Source organism: Lutra lutra, chromosome X (genome assembly GCF_902655055.1).
Source record: "Lutra lutra chromosome X, mLutLut1.2, whole genome shotgun sequence".
Classification (NCBI taxonomy): Eukaryota; Metazoa; Chordata; class Mammalia; order Carnivora; family Mustelidae; genus Lutra; species Lutra lutra.
In genome coordinates this window covers 12512041-12538427 of record NC_062296.1, presented here as the reverse complement: position 1 = coordinate 12538427, position 26387 = coordinate 12512041, and the positions used below count along the sequence as shown (strand labels likewise).

At 39.6% G+C, this 26387-nt stretch overlaps 1 long non-coding RNA gene across 1 annotated transcript in view; it reads left to right on the top strand.

Annotated features, from left to right (window-relative positions):
* The window catches only part of LOC125092203 (uncharacterized), a 296189-nt gene that overhangs the window by 147686 nt on the left and 122116 nt on the right, over positions 1–26387 (top strand). Inside the window, exons 2-3 of the long non-coding RNA XR_007124844.1 lie at positions 5110–5177; positions 6345–6482. This is a non-coding gene — a long non-coding RNA (uncharacterized LOC125092203). The remainder of the gene's footprint in view (positions 1–5109; positions 5178–6344; positions 6483–26387) is intronic.

Here is a 26387-nt window from a genome sequence, read left to right as displayed (position 1 = left end):
AGTAGTCACGAGGATAAGATGATGTCCGTAATTTAAGTATCGGGCCCAGTGCTTAAACACCTAAGGGTGCTCAATAAATGTTCTCCCTTCTCTGTAAGTAAAGGTCAGCAAAACATTAAAATCCATTGTATTTTAGAAAAAGCAGGAAAACAGATCCATTTAGAAATCAGAAAATAGAGTCTCTGTGTTTGAACAGGAAACTGATAGTTGAAACTTACCTAAGTATCCCAGGTCTTGTATTACAAGTGTGTTCAGCTCATGAGTACTCAGGATAGTCACTGTGCACATTAAGGCAGCCTTGGAGTTCCTGAAATTGCCCGAGCGGTACACCTTACCACTGGAGTTGTGAAAAGATCTGCCTCCTCTGGCCTGAAAAAAATATAAGAAGGGGGATAAGAATGGAAAGGATTTGGAAATGAAAGTCTTAGGGACACCTAAAAGGCCAAAGTGGTTCTGGATAGAGCTGGGCGAGGCAGAGGAGGTGGAGTAGTTACGGAAGGGGTGGAAGTTAAAACATACATCGCTCCCTCAGGCCCTTCTAAAACAAGCATATAAAATATTGTAGATGGATGAGTAATACCTTGACTTTTAGGTTCATATCAGAAAGTTGTTTCTGGTTTCATTAGCGTGGCCTTTGGAGTAGATTTGTAATCAACTAATGCGTTAAAATAATACAGCAAACTACAGTGAATTTCCAGGTCGAATACAAGCTTCCTGTTGAGGCAGTCTGCCCATACTTACTGAGGCACTGTGCTATGTTCTGAGAAAGGATGTTAAACAAACCAAAAACAGTCTTTATCCTTGAGCGGCACATCCTACTTGGAAGGTAAGTTAATGTAGTGAAAAAAAGCACTTCTAATTGTAGGAAAAGTACCTAAGGACCGTGCGAAAGAATTCAGAGGACGAAGGTCGTCCTTGCCAAGAGGGTCCCAGTTTCTGGAGGAGTAGCATTTGAACTGGGCTCAGAAAAATGTGTAGAAAGAGAAGACACAGGGGATACCAGCAGGAGAAGACTATCTGACCAAGTCTGAGAAGGAGGGAAAGTGTATTCAGGGCATCACAGGAGCCAGGTAGGGGAGGCAGAGGCCAAAGTATATTTGAAGGTCTCAAATGCCTGGCACAGCCCTCTAGATTCTACCCTAGGGCAGGAGATGATAACGCCCCCTTCAGGAAGATAGCAGGGTGCCTGGATGTCCAGCAGGGATGTCCCTATAGGATGTTCTTACTGGGGACATTGCCTTTTGGTTAATCGGGCTTGTGGAGATGTTTACCTTGACAGGACTTCCTCTGGGAAGCCTTTGCCTACTCATACCCTCCCATACCTCAAACCGTACCTGGTAGGAGACACCTCTAGGGTGTATTCTGCACTGCTTCTTGAAGACTGAGAAAGCCTTTAATTCCATCTGCAGAATCTCTTGGAGGGCTAGTATTGAAGAAACAAATACTTGTGCCTTCCTTTCTGTCATTTCTGCTGCTTGTGTCCCAGGGCCGTCCTCCAGTGCAATCACTGGGGCGTTAGGGGCTGCAGGACTGACCGAGCAACCGCGGTAAATTCTTTTTAAGATTTTATTTATTTATTTGACAGATAGAGATCACAAGTAGGCAGAGAGGCAGGCAGAGAGAGAGGGGGAAGCAGGCTCCCCGCTGAGCAGAGAGCCCGATGCGGGGCTCGATCCCAGGACCCTGAGATCATGACCTGAGCCGAAGGCAGGGGCCCCAACCCACTGAGCCACCCAGGCGCCCCAACCACAGTAAATTTAACAGGTAGGTATGGAGAGTAGTAAGAGGGCATGTCAGTATGAGGGCAGGAACCTCATTTGTCTTTTCTTCTGTAATTCCCAGTGCCTAGCACAGTGCCTGATCTGTATGGGTCTCATGACCACCTAACTTGGGAGTGTCCTGAGTTGCTTATGAAGGTAGCAGCTCCAGGCGAGTTAAAAATCTCAGTAGAAAGGTCCCCGAAGTGACCTGCTTTCAGGAGGAGGCCTCAGTGATTGTGATGCCTAGTGAGGTCTGAAGCCCCATGCCTCTATTGTGAGATTTACGACTGAGTCTTGGAGCTAATTTCTATGTATGTATGTTTCCTGTATTGAAGGGCCTAAGAAATGGCTGTTGAGACAGTCACCAGTTGTGTGACCTTTTTTAAAAAAGATTTTATTTATTTGACAGAGATCACAAGTAGGCAGAGAGGCAGGCAGAGAGAGAGGGGGTAAGCAGGCTGAGCAGAGAGCCTGATGCAGGGCTCGATCCGCTGAGCAGAGAGGCTGATGCAGGGCTCGATCCCAGGACCCTGAGATCATGACCTGAGCTGAAGGCAGAGGCTTAAACCACTGAGCCACCCAGGCGCCCCGGCAATTCTGTGACCTTAACATGTAATGCTGCTGGCATCCCACCTTCCATGATAGCATGGCTGAAGAACCACAGAGAAGCCTGAAACCCAAGGGATCCCATTGTGAGATTTGTGATTGATTCAGGGAGCTAATTTAAAATTGATCATTGGTGGTGAAATTTCTGTGCGGTCTTAAAAAAAAAGTGATTTTCTCCATTTGTACTTACTGTCTTTATCATCACTTTGCATCTCTCTCTCTCTCTCTCTCTTTTTTTTTTTTGAAGTTTATTTAAGTAATCTCTACACCCAACGTGGGGCTCAAACTCACAACCTGGAGATCAAGATGCTCTTCTGACTGAGCCAGCCAGGTACCCCTCACTTTGCATATCTCATTGATTTTCCTTCTAGCAGTATAGATGAGAAGAGTGAGTTGAAAACCTGTCATTAAATGAAATTTCCTCATTTGTGTCCTTTTATAGGAGCCTGAGAAAAGGCTCTGGTTTCCTAACTTCTAGCTGACTATATTTTATCCATTAGACCACTGCTTGCTAATCAAAATTCTTTATGAGCTGAGAGTTAGGAAACATTGTTGTGAGATCATGTTGTCTTTATGAAATGATTGAATAGGGTTAGTTGTTGATCAGCCTGGGCCTTCGTGGAGGTTTATAAACTTCCTCTAGTACTGTATGCATGGTGGGATCCTTCCTAACTTCAGAGCCAAGAGGGACCTTAAAGATCATCTAGGGCAGGGTCAACTATTCAGTGTACAGATGGGACAAGTGACCTCACCTGGGAGGGCTGCAGTGACTCACTGGTAAGACTAATACTGCATACCAGGTTCCAGTCCATTGTTCACGGTGCCTCCCTGAGTTATATTGTATATGACCTTTAAATTACTGTGTTGATGATGAGTGGGACTAGAAAACTTGTATCACGCAGCTACGCCGGCACAGCAAGCACACTGTCTTTACTGTGTTATGTTTCTTTGCGCGAAGCCGTTGGCCTCATGCATTCGGGGAATAGAGGTCGTCCATCCCTTGCCACCAGTGTACTGCAGCCACCAGCCAAACTAGACTACTCGAAGTTTCCTTCCTATCATCTCTGGCCTCTGTCCTTTCTAATTTCCATACCTTCCTCTCCCTTCCAAGTTGGGGTTAAAGTCCCTTCCCCAAAGTTCTCATTTTGGACTCATCACAGAACGTGTCAGTTTGTGTCTGTCCACCCCACTAGACTATAAACCATTAAGTCTCCTCCCAACGGGGTCTCTTCCCTAGGGAAGTGTGTACACATCTCTGTTACTGCATGTGTAGGTTAAAAAGACATATTCAAGGGGTGCCTGGGTGGCTCAGTGGATTAAAGCCTCTGCCTTTGGCTCAGGTCATGATCCCAGGGTCCTGGGATAGAGCCCCACATCGGGCTCTCTGCTCAGCGGGGAGCCTGCTTCCTCCTCTCTCTCTGCCTGCCTCTCTGCCTACTTGTGATCTCTGTCTGTCAAATAAATAAATAAAAATCTTTAAAAAAGACATATTCAACATTACATCATACTTGTATATATTTTTTAATGTTTTTCTTATATATATATATTTTAAAGATTTTTGTTTATCTGTTTGACAGACAGAGATCAAAAGTAGGCAGAGAGGCAGGCAGAGAAGGGGGTGGGAAGCAGGCTCTCTGCTGAGCAGAGAGCCCGATGAGGGGCCGGATCCCAGGACCCTGAGACCATGACCTGAGCGGAAGGCAGAGGCTTAACCCACTGAGCCACCCAGGCACCCCATACTTTTATATTTTTTAACGAAAGAATTATTTTTGTCATAAAATTATGCTGTGGGAAGGAAAGCTCAAAATAAAACTTTGGAGGAGCAGTTTTATTCCATAGGACATTATATGCGCTTCCTCAAAGAAGTCTAGTCTGTAATAATGAGTTATCAACCTTCCTCCTCATTTGCAGATATGCTTGTGGCGTCTCGGATGTCAGTGGCAAGCCCATGGGATTCAGATTGAAGTTTTGACTTTCCCAATAAGTGACTTGGAGCAAGCAGCCTTTTTTTGCCTATGGTATATGAAATAAAGAAGTTAGTTATGCTAGATGATCTTTAGGGTGTCCACAAGCTCTGGCATGTTCTGATCTGTGATTTAATTTCAATAGGCAGTGGTAGGGATTACCTTCTTTCTATGATATTCTCATTTTGATAATCTAGTGTCTGACTAGCTGATCTCTGTGAGCCCCTTGAAGCAAGGACTCCCAGGCTTACCTCTTTCTTTTGGTTCCATCTTCCCCAGCAGGTCAAGAATTTAAAAAAAAATTTTTTTTGAATGCTTAAGAGACTTTTTTATAGGCGGATGCCCCCTTATTCAGGCACTATTCTGTTTCAAAAATAATAAGTTGAGCAGTACAGTGTTGCACAGAGAGGAGTTCATAGACTCAGTGGCCGAAGCGGGGGTCTGGAAAGCCACCTAGTTCACATGCCCCAGCTCTGGTGAGAACTGGAATGGAAATCATCCTGGACCTGTGACTTACTGTCTTCATCTTAAACATCTTTTAGCAGAATCTGAAGCCTTCTTCTTCAGGAGCTACAAGCAGGTCTTTCTGAAAACAATCCTAGATTCCTCAAAAATGTAGCCTGGTGTGCTGTTCTCCTTCTGTTGTAACCTAACTGCAGGCAAACGGGCTGTCCATCTCAGTGGAATAATCCTGCATTTTTTTTTAAAACTTTCATGTCCAAACCTTGGTTTTAGACATTTAAAACAATCTAATTCTCTCTCTCTTTTTTCTTTTCTAGCCTCTTAGTTGGATATAATACTGTTTGTTTCTATGATCCCCAACACTGCCAAAAAAACCCAACATATGGTACGTATTATATAGTATGTTTTATATTTACCCTCCTACCCCTAATAGTAATAGAGACCTGGTTGCAAATTTCTCATTCTTCTTGAAACCCCAGGCTTTCTTTGTCACCAGTACCCAATTTCGCGTTTAAGTGTGAATATCTTAAATTAGAAGCTTATGGGAAAGTTGGGGGAAACGTTAGATCATTAAGAAAATCATGTGCTGAACCATGTGGGAGCCTCTTAAATACAACTTTGGTGGTCATGACCCTGGCCAGAAGGGGAAGCCTGTGATGTCACCCCTTCCCCGAGTCCCAGTTTCACGGAGAGTATCTCTGAATGGAATTGTCTGAGGGAAATTGTTCCTTGTGAAAAGTTCACATGATGGAGTTTGAAGAGCTTGTTTCACTCGGAGCCCAGCGGGACAGAGTGGTTTGGAATGCAGCATTCACAGTGTTCTGTTTGGCTGAAAGCTGTCACAGGGAACAAGTACTTAGCAAACAGCATGAACAAGGATTTGAACTAGAAAACGAGAAGGGCCTTGACAACATTGTAATAGTGGCTTGTCTCCTCCAAAACTGCTCAGTGCTCCACAAGAAGGTAATAAAGAAGACTAGGAAAATACATAAATACATCTGGGTCTCATTCAAAACAACCCAGTATAAGTGTCCTAATTTGGGTAAAGTTTGAACGGAGGTTACCAGGTCACTGTGGCCATCTCTACTTTACTACAGCTGATTGGATTTTTACCTCTTTTTAAGGCAGTAGCCTCAGACTAAGTCTGTGCTTACAGGATGTCTGCACAACCTGTTGAAAATAGATCGATCAATCAACTGTTTAGTCTGTTTTCACAATGCCAAGTGCCTGGGTCTAATGTTTTTCTTTTTATATTTCTCTGAATTACCTGAATAGACTTGTTGATAGTGCTCTTGGCTTTTCAAACGGAATTATGTGTGATTTAACAGGGCTGTTCTTTCAGTATTTACATTCCCTTTGCTTAAAAATTGGTTCTTCCTCTGTCTTTTTTTTTTAATGGGGATGTAATTGACAAATCCAACAGAAAGATATTTAAAGCGTACAATGTCATGATTTGATGTACTTACACATTGTAAAAGCCCCCCCCACACACTAGTTAATTAACGAGTTCTTCCTATTTCTCAAGATCTCTTTTTAATATTCCTAATTTCAGGTGCTGTCTGTGCCTTATAGATGGAGCCTGAATCTTTGTGGCTGAGGAACTGTAGCTACAGCAGGTGGTGTGTGCGACAGTTGAAGGCTCTGTTATGAGGCTGTCTTCAGGGATGCTGCGGGAGCCCTCCTGCTTAAGGTAAAACATGGATATAAGACAGTGCTTATCACAATGAAGGTTACATTTATACCTGCGTCCGCCCTGTAACGGCTGGGGTTCTAGCAGGGAGCCAGTAGTTGCTATATAAAGGGCCAAGAGAGCACAGTACCCACCCTCAATGCATGTTAATAGACTCAGTGGAGAGCTATAGCGTTGTGTATGGACATACCCTGGTTCATTGACTTCAGTTTAAAAAGAGATCAAATCCAATTAGACAACCTCTTCCAAATTCAATTCACTTCAACAAACACTGTTAGGATGCCAGGCACTGTGCTACCTCATGCAAAGCATTTGGATTTTATTTTACCTTTTCAGTTTGTTGTGGCATCATATCAGCACAAGTTAAGTTGGTAAATATTGAGGTTTTGTTCAAGAATGTCTTTTCTCATTGTAACTCCTGAAAATTGTAGAATTCTCTTCTCTGCTTGGAGGGCCTTCATCTGGAACGCCTATTCCTTGCCTGGATACAGACTCAGGTATTTCAGAGATGAAGATGTAGTACTTATCCGTGCTTTGTGTCATAGCCCTTTGGTTTTGGGGTCCTGTTGGTCTCAAGAGGAATTAGTGGATGTGCTAATTAGTAGCATTTAGGTTGTTTTAATGATAGATTCTCTTCTGGGGGGGTGCTTTCCAATTTTAGTGCTGTCCAGTGGAAATATAATGCAAGCCATGGGGTGCCTGTGAGTGGCTCAGTTGGTTAAGCACCGGACTCTTGATTTCGGCTCAGGTCATGATCTCAGGGTCCTGGGATGGAGCCCCTTGTGAGGCTCCCTGATCAGCAGGGAGTCTGTTTGAGAATTCTCTCCTGCCCCCCGCCAAATAGATAAATAAATTCTTAAAAAAATAAATAATGCAAGCCTCACATTTAATTCTAAAATTTCTGGTAGCCACATTAAAAAGAATAAAAAGAAAAAGGTGAATTAATTTTAATAATATATTTTATTTCATTGAGTGTGTCCAAAATATTTTCATTTAAACATGCAGTCAAATATAAAAATTGCTAATGATATATTATTTTTAAAATCTTGTTCTATGTCTTGGAAATTTGGTATATGTTTTGTATTCACAGGCATTTGCCTTCTCTGGACTTCAGTCTTGGCACATTTTATGTGCTCAGTACGTGCCCGTGGCTAGGGGCTCCTGTATTAGACAACACTGTCCCAAATGGACGTAGCCTCCAAATGGGATAGAGCTTATGGTAACTCAAGGACACTGACCCCCCTTGAGGGATTCAACAACTATACTCAATTCCATCGAGAATTTGAATCCCTGTTGTCAGATCTGGCCTCATCAGCCACTTTGCTTAGGTTGAGTACTGATTTCTCCCTTTTTTCAAAATGTGCCTACAGTCAGCTATTACTCCATGGACTTGTTTCCTGAATTACAGGATTCAATAAGGAGGGGAATACCTTAAGGCTTGAGATAGATAATTTTATAGTAGAGAGAAAAGGAAACGCTTCTCTTAGCAGTAAATGAATGTTCTCACTCCCTTTAACCATCAACAGCGATGACTTGAGGAACTACTGCATGCAAGGCCATGTCTTAGATGCTGTGAGGGAAAATAGTGATGACCAAGACATGTTTCCTGACCTCAGGAGCTCAGATTATACTCCTGTGAGCGAGGCAGTACACAAGAATTCAAATACACATAGGCACGCACATGTGTACATGCACACCCACACACTAAGACAAACCGTATTTTAGCGAGTGTCCTACTTGTATTAGGGGCACAGACTAGGGAGAATTTAATTCCAACTCAAGAGATTTAGGAGCTGACCGTGGAAGAGGTAACTGAACCAAGCCTCAAAGAATCACATATAATCACTCCCAACACGTACAGACTCAAATTTGAAGTAGGTCCTAACAGAGTGAAAATTCCCTGATTGCCGGGAGATTTTCTGCATACGTTTTCTGCACTGGGTCAGTCTTCAGTGAAATTATTTTCCATTCTCACAATGTGCCCCTTGGTGCCAGTGTCAGAGACTCCACAGGGCCGAAGTTAGCTCCAACCGACTGTGGCTTTTCCCGTGTTACCTGACTACGTTCATTGCCTTCTCAAGCCGGGGTTCCAGCCATAGGCTCTTTGATTAAAATTAATGTTCTTTGAGGTCTGACTTTCTTGTTATATAGCTACCGATTTTCATTTCCATTGTTGGCTTTAGAAGGAGAGTAGGGAGCATTTAATTGTTAGGCTTATCAGATTTATTTGTCAAGCATTTTGCAGTTTACCAAGTGTTTTTGCATAGATAATTACGTTTGATTCTTTTAGTTTCTTTATCTGACACCAGTACAGATAAAAAAAACTGCGCCAAGAGAGGTACAGACTTGCTCCCAGTCCTTGGCTAGTAAGTGCTGGAGCTGGATGCTGAAGTCTTCTGACTTTCTGGCCAGAGTGTCCTCACCTTGTCTTTCCTCTTCCCCAAGTCCTATCCTTCAAGGGCTGAGAGATAAGAATATGTAGGCTAGCTCTCTTTTAAGAAATTTAAGGGACAAAAATCCAATCACTAACAACATAAATCAGAGAGGGATTACTCACATTGTAAAACAGTTATTCCATTGGTTAAAAAAGTGACCTTCTCTGGAGGGGTTAGCATATAATTTCATTTACAAAAATATCTTCTGCCCGATAGCTAAGGAGGGCATTTCTTAGGTGAAATAAAGTATACATAGCTCCACGGAGTCAGTTTCTTGAAATTGGCAAGAATATTTTCTTCATATGTCAGTTTTCTATTTCCAGAAATATATTTGAACTCGAAACCTCTGAAATCAGCGAAGAATTTCAAATTGAGTAGGGTTTTTTTTTCTTTTTTTTCTGGTAAAACACTCTTTTTCATACTCAACGAGTTTCACAGGATGGAATGCATTTTATTTTCCAAACCGTAAAAGTAAAAAGTAAAAACCATTGCTCTGCCTTTAGGAAATTTCACTTCTAGTTCCTTGTTTTGGTGAAACCCCCTTCTAGTTCTGTTTTCAATGGTGTTCTGAAGAATCATCAGCCTTAACAATGGCGTGGAAGAATCAGATGTGACATACAATGCAACCAATTAACAAGAAAACCCCAGAAACAGCAAAACCTACTGGCATGGGTCACAACCTTATATATTTCGTATCTTATTACCATTTGATATACATCGAGATGAGGCAAATAAGCAATTTTAATGGGAGAGAAATGAAACTTTGGCTGCATTAACTATCGACCTATAACATAACAAGAAATGTTATTCATTTTCTTCAAAACTGCAATGTTAGTGTATGGTTTTCATTGGAAAAGTAAGATCAGCAGATAACTGCAAGAATTAGGGGAAGAGATGTACTATTAAAATGCTGTATGATTGGACGTCGCTAAATGCAGTACGGCTAAGTAAAAAGAGCCTTCTTCTTAATTGAAAGCATTTTCAAATGATAAAAGGTAGAGTGCTGAATAAATATTTCTGGGAAGTTTCTGTGCTGACACATGGAGGGTTTGAGTGCTATTTTGACCTCTTATTAGCATTCCCTAGCAACATCCACCTCCCATACTTGGAATTCCTGGAAAGGTTTTAACTGAAATTACAGTATTTTTCTGCCCAAGAAGGGAAAGCAACATATTTAACACAGAAGGGACTGTGAATGTATGTTAGCTTCAGTCCCAGAGATGTACCCTGTGATGACATCATGCATCTCCACTTTGATTCATATATTGATTGCTGAAGGAATTTTGTATAGACTGAATATTGTACACCAAATTGTGCTGGGGAAGGAACTCTGGACCAGGAGCTGAGAGGCTGGGTTGTCAGTCCTAGCTTGCCATGCCTTCTCTGGTCTTTAGTTTCCTCATACATAAAATGGGGGGAAGGTTGGACTCAGCAGTATCTTTCTTTTTTTCTCTCTAACTTTATTGAGGTATAATTCACAAATAAAATTGTGAGATATTTAAAATGTACAACCTGATGATTTGATGTCTGTATACACTGTGAAAGGGTCTCCCCCACCTTGAGTGGATTAATACATCCATCATCTTATATGTATGCCTTTATTTTTTATGCTGGGAACATTTAAGTTCTACTCTCCTAGCTGATTTCAATTATACAATATGGAGTTATCAACTGTAGTTACAATGTACAATCTCGTTTTTTATCTCTAAATTCTACCTCTTCTTTGCTTCCATGTTCCCACGTGCAATATACACTATTTTCCTTGGTCACGTGATTAACAATCCTTCAGGTTCACAATTGGAATAAAAGTGCTACTTTGGAGAAACTTGCCATAGTAACTAAATTTCCATTGCAAAAACAGAACCCTGAAAGGGCAACATTTCTGATGTAGTTTTATCCCCCAGATGCCCTTGGACCGTATGGCACTTGCATATATTAGTGATGCAAATCCGGAAGAAGAACAAGACCAAGATGTTATGACCAAGACACTCGATTTGCATTGGAATGCCCCATGCAAACAGCACATCAGAACTCATGAAGTGGCATTGGGCTTGGACTCATGGAAGGCATGCCAGTCTACAAAGAATCCAAACTGCAAATGTTGGGATGAGAGTGGTCCGTTGTTCTTCTCTAAATGCAACTTGACACTGAATCTGAAGAGATTGGAAAAAAGTATGAATTTGATCATTTGACTAAAGTCATTTCCCCTCTGTGGACACCCATGACCTCATCTATAATATGAGGGCATAAAACTTGGACATGGACCTTCCAACTCTAACATTCTGTCTTTCCGTTTGAAAAAAAATTTTTTTTTTTTACAGGAGTGGGTTTAACACTTGTGTGTTGGAGGGAAAGGAGAAAGCAACTTCTTCTTCTTTTTTTTTACTTTTTTAAAAATTTATTTTTAAAATATTTTATTTGTTTATTTATTTGACAGAGAGAGAGATCACAAGCAGGCAGGCAGAGAGGGTTGGGGAAGCAGGCTCCCTGCTGAGCAGACATCTCCATGTGATGCGGGCTCCATCCCAGGACCCTGAGATCTTGACTTGAGCCAAAGGCAGAGGTTTAACCCTCTGAGCCACCCAGGTGTCCCTTCTTTTTTTTTTAAATCAAAGGTTTCACTTATTTATTTGAGAGAGAGAGAGTAAATGAGAGAGAGCGCACAAGCCAGTGGAGGAGGGGGACAGGCAGAGGGAAATGCAGACTCCGGGCTGAGCAGGGAGCACTATGCAGGGCAGGGGTAGGGGGGTCTCAATGTGGAGGCTTGATGGAGGGGCTCTATCCCAGAACCTTGGGATCATGACCTGAGCTGAATGAAGGCTGACGCTTAATGGAGGGAAGCTACCGGGAGCCTTAGAAGAAAACAACTTCTGAGTTGAGGGAGAGTTCTGGAAGAACCAAGGTTCAGGGATAAACTTCACTGCCTTTCCAGTTTTGTCCACTGTTTGCTGCCCTCTTCCTCTCAGGTTAAAGGACTAACAAAAGTGATGTTATAACAGTCTACGTCCATGTGTGTCAGTGGGGTTTTGAGCCAGTAATGAGAAAAACGAGTACTGACTTCTGGACTCCTGGCTTCATCTCTATCTTCCTTTTTGGGCCTCTGGTCATCTCATTGCCATCTTGCAAAGCTGCTGTGAGCATCAAATACATCATCATGTCTCCTAAACACTTGCTGTTTGGAGGGCAGGATGGTAGTGACGTGAGGGCAAAGTGAATGCTGCTTTATAGGTTTTGTTTATTTAACTAAATCGTACATAAAGCTCAGGTACTCTTCTAAGTACTCTTAGAAGTAGGTACTCTACTAAGAGTTTTGCTAGGTACTCTTCTAAGAGTTACAAATGTTAACTCATTTAGTTTTTATAACATGGATTATAAATTGGGACCTAATACCATCCCCTATTTTACGGAGGAGGAGGAAATTGAGGCACAGAGAAGTTAAGTACATTGCCTAAAGTCGAACAGCTAGTGACAGCAGAAACTAAGACCCAAGCCGTCTGGGGCACCTGGCTGGCTCAGTCAGTGGACATGTGACTCTTGATCTTGGGGTCATAAGTTGGAGCCCCACCTTGAAGGTGGAGATTACTAGAAAAACAAACAAACCAACAACCGCCTTCCCCCCCCAAAAAACCCCTACAATCTTTAAAAGCAAAACAAAACTAAACCCCAAGCAGTCTGGCTCCACAATCCATGCTTTTTTTTTTTTTTAAATGAATATTCTAGATAGAATGGAGCCAGTCCAAAGGTCTTTTTTTTTTTTTTTTAAGATTTTATTTATTATTTATTTTGACAGAGAAAGATCACAAGTAGACAGAGAGGCAGGAAGGCGGAGAGAGAGAGAGAGAGAGAGAGGGAAGCAGGCTCCCTGTCGAGCAGAGAGCCCGATGCGGGACTCGATCCCAGGACCCTGAGATCATGACCTGAGCCGAAGGCAGCGGCTTAACCCACTGAGCCACCCAGGCGCCCCCACAATCCATGCTTTTAACCTCTGTGCCCACGGGGTACAGAATTATCTGATATAATTCTCCATGTGTCTAACTCTGAAAGTGCAGCAGGTTTTGTGAATAACCCGCAGGCGTCAGCAATTGGACAGCCCCTTGGCCTTCGTGGTCCTGTCAACCTGATTTAGACCTAGATCCCGGGAATGTGACATTTCTCCAATCCTGGGTTTACCACTGTCGAACTCCTTCCACCCTTCACACACCAGGATTTTGTGTTCTCTGATCCCTGTCCTATAGGTTTTCTTAAGTTCTCAGACTGTCTACCAAATAGCAGATGTTCCTATAAGCCTGTTGGTTTATCCAAACGGCCAGGAAATTGAGCAAGGAAAGACAGTCATGTCAATAATAGCTTTTGTTTATTGAACAATTACTACTTGCCATGCACTGAGATAAACTCTTTGCCTGCGTTATCTCATAATCCTCCCATTAAATTTATGAGGTGGCTTCTGTTATTATCATCATATTACAGATGAAAAAAAACAAAGCTCACACAGGCCAAGTAAGTAACCCAAGATCACACTTTTAAGTACATGGTAGAGCCAGAATTTTGACTTGGGAGATATCTGATCCAAAGCTCTTGGATTTAACTGTTACTTTATGTGCCTCTAGCATTTTTCTGCAGCTCCTATTGACATGCTCCATTCTGCCTCAGTGGGTCATAATTTTAATACAAGCATACCATTCTCTTATAATATCACAAACTATTTTGGGATTGTAAGGGAGCATTTGCCTTGGCCATAACTGGACATCTTGTGTAATGGATCTTCATTAACTGTCGCCTTGTCTCAGAGAAGTTATGAAAAGAGACTGAGAGGCTTTAACTAGGCCAAGGGGATGAGAGCATGCCATGTATCATACTCCTGTGGGTTTTTTGAAGGCAGAGCTTGGGTCTTCCAGATAGAAAGGATACAAGAATGTCGTGAATAAAATGCAGGAATTGTTATTATAGTGGATGGAAACATCTCTAGGGCTTGTGATTATACAATATCCCCCCCCCCTTTTTTTTCCTGTTTGGAGAATAAATGATAGCTGCTCTCAAATGCAGCTTGGTTTGAAAGCAACTGAGATGGTATTAAAGCTATGGATGATGCTAAAATATCCATATGAGGGGCACCTGGGTGGCTCAGTGGGTTAAGCCTCTGCCTTCAGCTCAGGTCATGATCTCTGGATCCTGGGATCGAGCCCCACATCAGGCTCTTTGCTCGGTGGAAAGCCTGCTTCACTCTCTCTCTCTGCCTGCCTCTCTGCCTACTTGTGATCTCTCTCTGTCAAATAAATAAATAAAATCTTAAAAAAAAATTTTTAAAAATATCCATATGAGAAGGCTAAATTAACCAAGCCATACTTTAAAATCCATTTGACTTTATTAATCTTTGTAACTTAAGTGACACTCCCAATCCGAAGGGATTCTGTATGCCTTCGGTCTGACTCTAATTAATAAAAATTCCAGTGTATCCTTAATCAGCCAATTAACTGACCTAACAATTATAATAGGGAGAGAAGGTGGGAGGGGTCGAGACTGGGAATAACAAATCCGTCAAGGTAGAGTAGAATTCTTCAGAGGTTAATGGTGGACACCCTTTAAAGTAAAAGGATTTTCTTCTACCTTGATAGGTTCCTGTTTTTCTTTCCTTTCTACCTTCCCTGACATTTGTAATTGTTGGAACCCCTAATTGGCTGATTAGCTAATTATGAGAAGGGGTGGAGAATGGCTTAAAGATATATAGAATATGTATTTTTTAAAACACATGGTTCTTTATTCTCTGAAAAAATATTTATGTGGAAATAGTTCATTACAGTTTATTATTATTATTATTATTATTATATGAAATTTAGAGCATCCTTTTTTAACTGTAACTGTTGCCTCCTAATTTATAAATGCCACAGCCTTAACGTATAGAGTGAGACTGAATATAAGGTGAAAAGTCTGACATTAAGGAAGTGAATTATTGGTTTTGCTCGAATGGATCTTCATAAAAATTTTAAATAACAGTAAAACAGCAAGTATCTTAGTTAAAAGAGTATATTATTGGAACAAAGAGTGTATTATTGGGACTATTTTTATTTGTATGTTGAAAATTGTAATATGAGAGTCCTGCAACAAGTATGCATGTAGGTAAAATTTACCATTTTATAAATATTCTCAGAAGTTGATGATAAGAAAAACATTTGAGAATACAAAGAACTGATTTTTTAAAAATATATCTGCCAACAGTAAATTTGGACATCTGCTCAAGGCCCAATCCCAGAGTTGTAAAGAGCTCTTTAAGATTTCTGAATTATATGTAATAATTGGGTACTTTTATCAATATTCATCTAGACTCTTGTCACTGGCATGGGGAAATAGAGCATTTTGGAATCACCTAGTTCTGCTTTCTCATTGAACAGAAGAGGACTCAGAGGTCCAGAGAGGGGGAGGGACTTACCAAAGGTTACAGGAAATTTCTGGCTGAGGTGGGAGCAGGTCTCTGGATTCCCAGTCCCGTGTTCTTTCCTTTCTTCCTATCTTGCCCTTAAAAAAATGATACAGAAGGCCAGAGGGCAAATGTCAACCTCCATATTCTATTAGAGACTGTTTTGATGCAAAATCTGTTGCTCTCTGAGTCTGGTTTCCTTCATTTTTTAATCATTCCTCAATGGCCAACTCAGAAGCCATATGTCTAGTTTTATTCTTTTGAGTCCCATCCCTCTTTCACTAATGCATTATTAACATGTCTCTTTCTGTCTTGAAATGTTCTCCGGGGGGAGATAACTGGGTCCTGAATTAGGAAGTGGAAATGACTGTAGGATCTATTCCTTTTAGTCTGATGGATAGGAAGTGCTGCCCTCTCAGTTTTCCCAAGATCCTGCCTAAAAATGATTGTTCAAAATAGTTCTTCTCTAAAGCTGTTATAAACTCCTCTCGGTCCTGCAAGGTATATGTATCTTGACTTTTATTTGTCTTTTTTGTTCAGAGGGAGAGGGTGTTTGTTTTTTTGTTTTCTCAGCTTCTCCTTGTGTTTTGTTTTCAATCTTTAGGCTTTAAAATTTATTTGTGTAGAGACTTCTCTTATTTTTCTTACTGAGGGCTAGTTTCCCTTGAGCTTGTAAATTGCTTGTAAATCAAGATCTGATTAGGAAGTAATATATTCATCTGTAACTCCTGCATAAAAGTTATTCAAGTATTGTGACAAAATAAGTGTTGTTTACTTTATACATTTTCTGCAAATTCTAAAGATTTCGTCTAACTTAAAGGCTCTCATGGAATCTCGGGGATTGTGGCTTGCCCACTGAGAGTATAAAGGCTTGCTAAATTAAGTTGATTTGCCTGTGAAAGAAATGCTTCCATTATTCATGTCAGAAGCCTGTCACATCAAATTGAGGGAGTGGAGAAAACCCTTTTTTATCAACATTTAGAACCAAGAAAAACCAACCATTGAGAGCCTGAATTTCAATTGGGGAAAAAGTCAGGCTGAAAGCAGGGTTCAGAAAAAAAAAAAAGAGAGAGAGAGAGAAAGAAAAAAAGGGCTGGGTATTTGTCTAATGTTGAAAATCAGTAGAGGAGATTGATTTAACTTTGGCTGAAACTTTTTATATAGACAGACAGAATGAAACTTCTTAAAGCAGCAAGTAGTACATACAATCTTGGTGTCTTTCATGTGTAAACTTGTCAAAAGTAGTTAAGCTAATTCAAATTTAAATCTCCTTGAATTCCTATTCTTGGAAGCTTAATTTGTTTATTTTAAAGGATTTAGGAATGCATTTCTTGGGAGTTACTTTTCAAACATCGATGAATGTATTTTGTTTTTCCAAAGTTCAAGATTATAGGCTCTGGTGTGTGATTAGAAGTTGTATTAATAAGAGAAGGAAGACAGGCTGGTCAAGGACCAGCAACCACCCCCCTCCGTGTTTGTATCAGGTATGTGGGCATTTGTCTCTGTGCAGGATGTATTGTATACATGTATACACACACAGACACACAGACACACAAAACTTCAAATGAAAAACAGGTCATTAAGAGAATAACAGAACTTGGAATAGTAATGGGAGGACTATTTCTCAAGACAAAATATCTTCATGCAATTTTAGTTCAGGAGGATTCTCTTGTGTTTGCCAGGATAGTAGATTTTGCTAAATTTTAAGTATTTGAAAAACAATTACTTGATTATATAATGAAATCTGAGCTTCACTGTTTTTTTGCAATATTTGATTTCTCTTAGCATATGTATTTCAAATGGTTGCATGCCTTAGTCAAGTCAATCACAAGAACAAAGTTTCATATTTTTTGCAGCATTAATCCTTACCAATCCTCATTTACCTTGAATATGTTTCTACCATTATTATCCAAGTGATACTCTTCAGATGGCAGTTTTTATCTGATTTACAGAAAACATCTTTTGGGCTACTGAAAAATGTGGAACATCATTTTCTATATTCCTTAGATCTATTTTTGCAGCTTTTAACCTAAGTTTTGCACCAAGAAAATTGCTCCAAGAATGAAAAACAGGACATTTTAAACTGTTTGAAGGGATGCTCCCCCACCACACCCCACCTTTTAAAAAATGAGGCCTGAAATCCTGCTAAAGAATAGTACTGAATCTTTTCTCTCTCTCTCTCTCTCTCTTTTTTTTTTTTTTTTTGGTGGGATGTTCAGCAGCAGTTCAATCCAAAATTGAATTTTATGCTTAATTGATATTTGTGTCTAGTGGAAATAAGAGTTGTTTTGTGGCGTTCCTGTACAGAAGTAATTACTTCTCCGATTGACTGCAAATATGTGCAGGTTGTAGATGGGGAGCAATGAATGAAATAGAGAGGCAATTGTGCTGTGGAGGGCTAGAGAAGACAAGGATTAATGGCGAGCAGAATTGTATTTTGGTGTTCTTTCAGTAACGTTACAATCTCTCTGAGAGTGAATGGGGCAGAGGGGTGGAATGGGGTGGAGGCGGGGCGTGTGGGGGGTTGTGAACTGGTAAAACCAGAGAACCATGTCAAAGGAGGAATTGAATGTCTAACTTATGTGTGTTTACAAAAGTACAAAACAAACAAAACAGCAAAACAAAACTTCCTAATTTGACCTGTGCTTTTTTAGATCATGAAACCACCAGAGGTCATTCCTATTGTGCAAAACCCCAGTCCCTACTTGCTGGCTTTTTCCAACCATCAGGATATAGATTATTGTCTGGGGAAGCGATCTTAATGGGTGTATAGCAGGCACTGAGGATGGCACTTGTGAACTCTTTGAGGTTTAAATTTTCTTCCCTCATGAGATGTAATCATGTTTAGGCAATTTTCAAATGCTGATAGGGTTTTTTACAATGATAGCTTGTTAGAACTGGGAGACCTTTAGGCACTGGAGAGGGTTAACCAATCTTACAGATGGGAAAACTGGAAACTCAGCGGGGAAGAGGGACAGTTAGCATCAGAACCTTGTTTTTCTTATCCCTGGGCCAGTGAAATTCTCACTAGTTTGCATGACTGATGGCTGCAGTTTTCCTCCACTTGTTGAACGATATGGAGATGGACCATATTAAATAAAAGTTAAAGGCCTCTGCAACCCTGAACCCCAGAGATAACCATTCACAGCTAAGTGTATTTCTTTTGCACTTCCCTCCCCGGTACAAATATAAATGTCATTATTTTACCTTGTATTTTTTCACATTTTCTTGTTTGTTTCTTAGATATATTTTTGATATCTAATATGCAGTCTGTAATATATAATTTGCTCCATGTGTAGATTTTCCAGTGTATATTACTTTTAATCATATTATTATAAAATTGATACATATACATTATCAAAGCATACATATATTGCGAAAATAAAACCCTGCAAAATCACATGCAACAGAAAATGAAACTCTCTACACCCTCCCCTGCTTTATAATCCTATTCCCCTAAATTCCTACTGTTATGTAGTGTATACCCTTCAAATTCTAATCACAACATGCATACATGTAAAATTTGTTATTGACTGGGATTAGGCTTTTTATAGTACTCTGTAACTTTATTTTTCTGCCAATGACATCTTGTGAACATTTTTCATGTGAGCACAGATAAATCCTCTTCCTTTTTAAGGGTTCCATAAAATTGAATTGAATTGATTCTGATAAAATTGGGTATCTTTTTGTTTCTTGATATTTTGTCGGTTTCTTCTGTGAACTCCCTGTTTTGTTTTTTCTTTGTTATTTTAAAATCAATATGTAGAAGCTTTTTGCATTGTATGGATAGTAACTGTCATAAACACTGCAAATATTTACTCCCATTTGTCATTTTTTCCACCTTTCTTTCTGGTGTCTTTTTATTTTCTATACAAAAGTTTAAATTTTTATGTAAGCAGAGCTGTTAGGTTTTTCCTTGTTATTTTCTGGCCTTGATGTCAAACAAAGAAAGACCTTCCCATCCATGGTTAAAAAAAGAAATACAAAAAGACCTCTCCTTTCTTCTAATACTTGAGTGGTTTTAAGTTTTTACACACTTATATAGGCAAGGCTCACAGTGATAATGGTAGATCTCCTTTTCTCATCACACACGCAAACACGTGCGCCCCCCACACACAGAGGTAACTATGGGAGATGAGGGATATGTTAGTTTGATTGTGGTCATCATTTCACACCCACACCGAATACATGTATCCAAACATCATATCGCACACCTTAAATATATGCAACGTTTGTCAAAAATAAAAAAAAAAATAGCAGGGGTACTGAAGTAGGAAAATCTGTGTTTGAGTCATTGCTCTATTAATTTCTGGCTGTGTAAATTTGGATCATTTTTCCTCTTTGTTCCTTGATTTCTCCATCTTTAAAAAGAGTTTAAAAATAGAATCATTCCAAGTATTAAATTAAAGCTAATGATTGTAAAGATCCTACCTAGCCCAATGCCTGGCACATGGTAAGTCCACAATAAGATATAGCTATTATTCTTATTTAAGATTGTGGTAAATCTGTAATTTATTTTGTGTATAATTTGGAAAAAAATAGAATTCCGAGTGGAATTACATTAAGCATATGAATGATCTCTGGAGACAAACATCTTTACCAAATTGAGTCCCCCATGCAAGGTTTAGGTCTTATTTTCATGTACTTTTTAAAAATTTTATCATTTTCTTAGTATGGGTCTTATACTTTTCTTGTTATCTCTTTTTTTCCTGGCTATTTCATAATTTTTATTGTTATTGAGAATGAGAGTAATTTTTATTGATATTGTGAATAAGATTTTTTCTTTTCATTATAGCTGCCAGCAGGTTATTGGCATAACTAATGTGCACTGTTTTTATGCATAGCTTATGATGGGCCACTTTACTGAACCCTTTATTTTATTCTTTTTCAAAGATTTTATTTATTTATTTGACAGACAGAGATCACAAGTAGGCAGAGGCAGGCGGGAGGCGGCGGGGGGGCGGGGGGGGGGAAGCAGGCTCCCTGCTGAGCAGAGAGCCCGATGTGGGGCTCGATCCCAGGACACTGGGATCATGACCCGAGCCGAAGGCAGAGGCCCAACCCACTGAGCCACCCAGGTGCCTCTGAACCCTTTATTAATTCCAATAGTTTATTTTCTTGAGGACACTTGTATCATGTGTTCTCCCTTTTAAACATTTATTATTCGTTTCCTTTATTGTCTGATTACATCAAATAAAAGATTGAGAACAATATGGAGCCAGTGACATCCTTGTCTTGGTTTCAATTTTAATTTTTATTGAGCATTGACTTTTATCATGATATTGCATTGGTTTCTAATACGTATTTTTTTAAAAAATATTTTATTTATTTATTTGACAGAGATCATAAGTAGGCAGAGAGGTAGGCAGAGAGAAGGGAGGGAAGCAGGCTCTTGAGAGCCCGATGTGGGGCTCGATCCCAGGACCCTGGGATCATGACCTGAGCCAAAGGCAGAGGCTTAACCCACTGAGCCACCCAGGTGCCCCTTTCATACCTACTTTTGTATTGATAAAGGGGTTTCTATTACGTTTCTCAGGTTTAATTTTTTTTAAAGATTTTATATATTTGACAGAGAGACAGTAGGAGAGAGAACAAAAGCAGGGGAAGTGAAATAATTCAAGCAGAGTCAATGATCATACGGTTTCGCTTATTCGTGGAGCATAACAAATAGCATGGAGGACATGGGGAGTTAGGAGAAGGCATATGGGGGAAATTGGAAGGGGAGGTGAACCATGAGAGACTATGGACTCTGAAAAACAATCTGAGAGTTTTGAAGGGGGGGTTGGGAGGTTGGGGGAACCAGGTGGTGGGTATTGGGGAGGGCTCGGATTGCATGGAGCACGGGGTGTGGTACAAAAACAAGGAATACTGTTATGCTGAAAATAAATTAAAAAAATGATTAAAAAAAAAAGCAGGGGAAGTGGGAGAGGGAGAAGCAGGCAGGCTTCCTGCTGAGCAGGGAGCCCAATGCTGGGCTTGACCCCAGGACCCTGGGATCATGACATGAGCCAAAGGCAAACGCTTAATGACTGAGCCATCCAGGCACCCCCAGCTGTTGAAATTTATTACATACCTTTTTAGCATGTAATGGGATGACCTTTTTATTTTTATTTCTTTATTTATTTTACTTTTTAGAAAAATTTTAAAATTTTTTTTTTTTTAATTTGAGAGAGAGAGAGAGAACTTGAGCAGTGGGTGGGGTGGGAGAGGGGAGGCAAAGGGGCAAGCAGATTCCCTGCTGAGCCCAGAACCCCATGTGGGACAGGATCCCAGGACCCTGAGATCATGAACTGAGGCAAAATCAAGAGTCCGATGCTTAACTGATTGAGCCATCCAGGCGCCCCCTGACCTTTTTACTTAAAATTTAAAAAAAATTTTTATTTATTTATTTGACAGAGAGAGAGAGATCACAAGTAGACAGAGAGGCAGGAAGAGAGAAGGGAGAAGCAGGCCCCCTGCCGAGCAGAGAGCCTGATGTGGTGCTCGATCCCAGGACCCTGAGATCATGACCTGAGCTGAAGACAGAGGCTTAACTCACTGAGCCACCCAGGTGCCTCTGACCTTTTTTTTTTTTTTAAATTTATTTATTTTTTTAATTTTCAGCATAACAGTATTCATTGTTTTTGCACCACACCCAGTGCTCCATGCAATCCGTGCCCTCTCCAATACCCACCACCTGGTTCCCCCAATCTCCCACCTCCCGCCGCTTCAAAACCCTCAGATTGTTTTTCAAAGTCCATAGTCTCTCATGGTTCACCTCCCCTTCCAATTTCGCCCAACTCCCTTCTCCTCTCTAACACCCCTTGTCCTCCATGCTATTTGTTATGCTCCACAAATAAGTGAAACCATAGGATAATTGACTCTCTCTGCTTGACTTATTTCACTCAGCATCATCTCTTCCAGTCCCGTCCATGTTGCTACAAAAGTTGGGTATTCATCCTTTCTGATGGAGGCATAATACTCCATAGTGTATATGGACCACATCTTCCTTATCCATTCGTCCGCTGAAGGGCATCTTGGTTCTTTCCACAGTTTGGCGACCATGGCCATTGCTGCTATAAACATTGGGGTACAGATGGCCCTTCTTTTCACTACATCTGTATCTTTGGGGTAAATACCCAGTAGTGCAATTGTAGGGTCATAGGGAAGCTCTATTTTTAATTTCTTGAGGAATCTCCACACTGTTCTCCAAAGTGGCTGCACCAACTTGCATTCCCACCAACAGTGGAAGAGGGTTCCCCTTTCTCCACATCCTCTCCAACACATGTTGTTTCCTGTCTTGCTAATTTTGGCCATTCTAACTGGTGTAAGGTGATATCTCAATATGGCTTTAATTTGAATCTCCCGGATGGCTAGTGATGATGAACATTTTGTCATGTGCCTGATAGCCATTTGTATGTCTTCATTGGAGAAGTGTCTGTTCATATCTTCTGCCCATTTTTTGATATGATTATCTGTTTTGTGTGTGTTGAGTTTGAGGAGTTCTTTATAGATCCTGGATATCAACCCAGGTGCCCCTGACCTTTTTATTAAAAAGAAAAATCTCATTAACCAGTTAATGTAATGAACTTAACTTATGTTGAACCATTTTTACATTCCTAAATTAAAACCTACTTGGTTATAGTGCATTGTTCTCTTATTGCATTGCTGGTTTTAATTTACTAATAATTAGGATATATGCATCTAAATTTCTAAGTGAGATTGAATTTGTATTATATTCATCAGGTGTTAGTACAAGTGTTACAAAATCTTCCAAATTTATCACATAAACTTTTTCTGCAATCTGGAATAACTGAAATAACACAACATTTACCTATTTCCCAAGCATTTGAAGAATACAAGATTTAAAACAATTTTTTGGTGATAGATGTTTGATATACTTTTTGAATTCTTCTGTGGCCTTTGTTCTACTTAGTGTTTGTTGCTTAAGTCAATTTTGCAAATTTATGGTGACCCAGAAAATGGTCCATTTTATCTAGTTTTCAATGGCATAAAATTATGCATACCATTTTCTTTTAAATTGAAGAATCTCTTCTGCATCCGCTTTATCATTTCTTATAATATATGGTTTTGTTTTGTTTATCTGGTCACTTAGCTTTTCTAAAGGAAGCCATTGATTTTACTGATATCTACTTTTATGTTTTTAAAATAATATATTAATTTCTGTTTAATTTAAATTGATTTCTTCACCATACTTTGTTTTGGCTTCCCAATTTACTTTTCTGGCTCATTTTTAGTTGATTATGTTGCTTATGTATTTTCAGTCTTTCTTCTGTAACAGTAGAACAGTTTAAAGCTATGGGTTTTCCTCTGAGCATGATTTTCATTGCGTCTTATAGGTTTTGATCCTTTACTATAGTCTTCATATTGTCTGTAATTCAGTTTTGATTTCCTCTGGATGGCTAAAAATTCACACCTACTTTTTTATTATTAATTTCTTGTGTTATTTTTAAAATTGTGGTCAGGCAATAGAGCATGTAAAACTTTTAGAGTTTTTACGTGTTCTTTGAGACTGATTAAAGTGTTCTAAGTGCTCGGTTTTTTTTTTTTTTTCCAGAAATGTTCCAAGAACATTTAAGGAAACACATTGTCTTCAGGATATAAAATTCTTTCTATATTGATTAAAAATAAGCTTACCCAATATATTATTTAAACCTTTATTTATTACATATTTACTTGATGTTGTAAAATTCTGAGAGAGAGCTCTTAAAATTTCCTATATGATTATAGGTTTATGAATTATCTATGTGTTTTTAATATCTTCTTTTTAATTTTATCCTTAATTATTATAAAATATCTCTTTAAGTCTCATTTAATCCTTTTGGCTTTATAGTCAACTTTGAGATTAATGTGGCCTCCTGTGTCCATTTTATTTGCTTTGCCTGGTATATATTTTCCCATATTTTATTTTTATTTTATTTATTATTTTTTTATAGAGGGAGGGAGGGGCAGAGGGAGAAGAAGAGAGACATTCTTTTTTTTTTTTTTTTAGAGAGAGAGAGAGTGCAAGTGCACAAGCAGGTAGAGTGGCAGGCAGAGGCTGAGAGAGAAGCAGGCTCCCCGCCAAGCAAGGAGGCCGATGGGGGACTCAATCCCAGGACCCTGGAATCATGACCTGAGCCGAAGGCAGTGGCTTAACCGACTGAGCCACCCAGGCGTCCCGAAGAGAGACATTCTTAAGCAGACTCCACACCCAGCACAGAGTGCAAGGCAGGGCTTGATCCCACAGCTCTGAGATCTCTGGACCGGAGCTGAAATCAAGAGTCAGATGCGTAACCCATGAGCCACCCACGCGCTCCTCTTTTCATAATATTTTAGGTATTCCTCTGACGAACGGTTGGTAGCTAGATTTTAAAAATTATTTTACTTAGTCTGAGAGTTTTTGTTTCAATAAGGAAAATCAGCACATTTGCATTTGTTGTAATAGTTTATTTGTTCCTTATTCCTTCTATCTTTTAAAAAATATTTCCTGTGGAGTATGATTTCCTATCATTTCCTTCATTTTATTTTCTCAACTTCACTAGAAAAACAAGTTTCATATTGTCCAGTTTTTTATTTTTATTTTTTTAAAGATTTTATTTGTTTATTTGACCCACAGAGAGGGAGATCACAAGTAGGCAGAGAGAGAGGGGGAAGCAGGCTCCCTGCTGGGCAGAGAGCCAGATGCGGGGCTCAATCAATCCTGGGACCATGACCTGAGCTGAAGACAGAGGCTTTAACCCACTGAGCCACTCAGGCGCCCCTCCAGTTTTTTATTTTTTAGGGTAGTTGGAAGTTCTATTTCAAATTTCTGTTCTATCACTTTCCTTTTAATGATTAACAATATACTTGAACCTATATTTCTCTATGTTTAAAAAGTTAAATAGTAATTTTGTCTCTCCTTCCCACTTCACCATGACAAGATGATAAATTTATTATACTTTTACTTTATCCCTTGTTCCCTCTCACTGGTATTGAATTAATCTGGAAAATGAGCTCCAGATTAGTACTGTACTTTCCTCTTGTATTATAAATCTATTCCAAGAAATATTTGTTAACGGAGGCATTACACTTCCTGATCACATGATAGAGAGTGATTTGTGTTTAAAGTTTATTGATTTATTTGCTTATCGCTATTTTTATTTTGTCTTCTCCTGCTTTGAGGTATTTACTTATATTTAATATCAGATGAGCTAGATTTAATAGCTAGAATACATCTGTGAGTAAATTTTTTTCAAAGATTTATCCATTCATTTGAGAGAGGGAGAGAGAGAGAGCCTACAAGTAGGACGGAGGGTAGGCAGGGATCAGAGGAGGGGTAGAGAGAAAGGGAGAGAGAGAATCCTAAGCAGACTCCCCACTGAGCACAGAGCCCACCTTGGGGCTCTGATTCTAGGACACTGAGATCAAGACTCTGAGCAGAAACCAAGAGTCAGACATGAACTGACTGAGCCACCAGGCACCCCTGTGCATAAATTTTGGCCTATTGTTGGACACTTAGGTAAAACTTTTGCTATATTCGCTTCTTCTGTTTTGGAAATATTTTAAATTACAGACCTAATGATGTTTCACCTGTACATAATTTCTATGTGTTTTTCTAACAAAAAGGACATTTTTTTCTGCACAAATACAGTGCCATTAGAGGTTTTGCTATTATGACCAATGCTACCATGAATATTCATATACAAGTTTTTGTGTGAACATATGTTTGAATTCTCTTGGGCAGATACCTAGGAATAGAATTGCTGGGTCATATGGTACCTCTATGTTTAACACTTATAAGAACTACTAAACTGTTTTTCAAAGTTGCTGAACCATTTTACATGGCCACTACCAGTGTATGAGTATTTGCATTTTTCCACATCCTCTATAACACTTGTAACTGTTGTCTTTTTGATTATAGCCATTCTAGTGAGGGTGAAGTGGCATCTCATTGTGGTTTCAATTTCCATTTACCGGATGGTTAATGATGTTGAGTGTCTTTTCATGTGCCTCTTGTGCATTTATATATCTTCTCTGGAGAAATGTTTATTCAGATTCTTTGTCTATTATAAAAATTTTTTCTTTATCTTTTTATTA